The sequence below is a fragment of the Limulus polyphemus genome, unplaced genomic scaffold (assembly GCF_000517525.1).
Source record: "Limulus polyphemus unplaced genomic scaffold, Limulus_polyphemus-2.1.2 Scaffold6766, whole genome shotgun sequence".
NCBI lineage: Eukaryota > Metazoa > Arthropoda > Merostomata > Xiphosura > Limulidae > Limulus > Limulus polyphemus.
In genome coordinates this window covers 2,479-4,176 of record NW_013672376.1, presented here as the reverse complement: position 1 = coordinate 4,176, position 1,698 = coordinate 2,479, and the positions used below count along the sequence as shown (strand labels likewise).

At 24.7% G+C, this 1,698-nt stretch overlaps 1 protein-coding gene across 3 annotated transcripts in view; it reads right to left on the bottom strand.

The window, feature by feature from the left end:
* LOC106474053 (FAST kinase domain-containing protein 3, mitochondrial-like) overlaps window positions 1-1,521 on the bottom strand; it is a 33,860-nt gene extending 32,339 nt beyond the window's left edge. For all 3 annotated transcript variants that reach the window (XR_002613835.1, XR_002613836.1, XM_013934738.2), the window contains exon 1: window positions 1,404-1,521. The gene's annotated coding sequence lies outside the window, so the exon portion shown is untranslated. The remainder of the gene's footprint in view (window positions 1-1,403) is intronic.
* Between the last annotated feature and the right edge of the window lie 177 nt (window positions 1,522-1,698).

Here is a 1,698-nt window from a genome sequence, read left to right as displayed (position 1 = left end):
AGCATGCGGTCTACACAGATACTATCATCATCACCATTTTAATGATTCATTAAAACATAATTTCTTGCTAAATAACTTATATCTATCTATCCACATTTTTCTAAAGCAAATAATAATAATTTAATAAGTTGTGTGTTCCAAAAATAGTACCATAAAATTAAGTTATAATGCTAGTTTTGATTGTTGGAATATATTTCATTCTGATTATATTTGCTCCAAAATCGTTATATGAGGTATCTTGTACTTTATTAATTTAAAACTGTTATTTATAATAACTGGAGCCAATTGCAATTAAACAAAAGTTAAAACAGTGATAATGGTAGTATCTGTGTAGACCACAAACTATAGTGTAAATATTTTTGTAGACAGCATGCTATAGTACAAGTAGCCCCTTTTTGTCTTTACATCATTATTCACATGAAAGATTTAATCAATACATAATAATTACAATTCATTTGCTTAATGGTTCACACCATAACAGTTGTTCATGAAAAACTGAATATATATATATTAGAAACATAGATAAAACAATTATGTTTAAAATAAAAAAAATATTTTTCTTGCAATTCTAAGAACTGTATCTATAAGTTACAATTTACATTATGTTGTGAATGTTAAGTTGGCTAAACTGAAAATTTAAGATACAGAATGAATCAACATATGTTTCATGTTAAAAACCCACGTGAGAGTCCATTAAGATTCTCTAAACATTTTTACAATTGTATCTTAAGACTTAAAGTTAAGTACCCATGGTATATTACAAGAACCCTTCTTTTTTAGGTTTCCATTTTGGTTTTGTGATAATCAATAAAAAAAGAAAAAAGATTATTTCATAAAACATTTGGAAGTAATTTGAATTTTAGGTAAATAACTTGTGAATTTTATAAGTATATAGTCATATGGTAATTAATTTACAAGTTATTTTTATAGATATTAAATAATATATATATATATATTCATATTTAGTTTATTTATAAGCTTACGCTGTCTATGGATTTGAAAATTAATTTATATTTTTTGTTAAAATAGTTTTACTGGGATGTATTTATTGTGTAAGGATTTTGATTTTGTTAAAAGTATATGTATTGTATTTAATTAGGTTGGCTGAAAAACAATGTAAGTTGCAAAAGCATTTCCAGCCAACAAAGCTATTAAAAAATACAATATTTCGAAACTAGTGGTCTTTTTAATATTTTTTAAAATTATTATTACGCTCGAGAAGATCACTCCTCTGATACATATGATATAAATTTACATATACATATATTTCATATTTTGGATATAATAAAACGTATTTTCATTTCTTTTAACTCAGAGGTTCTTGGAATTACATTCATTGTAACTACCTCCTATGGTACAAAAAAGTTGCCATAAATAAGTAGAAGCAAACAAATAAACCATACCTGCATTTTTTTAGTTGGAGTTTTCAACTAATTCAAATACAAGAAAATTTATGACTACATGACATAGTATTATCTCCACACCATAATGTGAAAATGACAGAAGCGCCATCTTTTCTGCAAAATATATACTAATTGAAATTTGCTGTTGCAGAATTTGTATATTAATTTGTAATCCTATAATGATTGTATCAATCCATAGAACAGTGATACAACAACAGCAACTTAAATAAATATTATTTTCTGAAATTAAAAAATCAAATACCTCTTGATGATTCTTACAACAAGAACAAAAAAT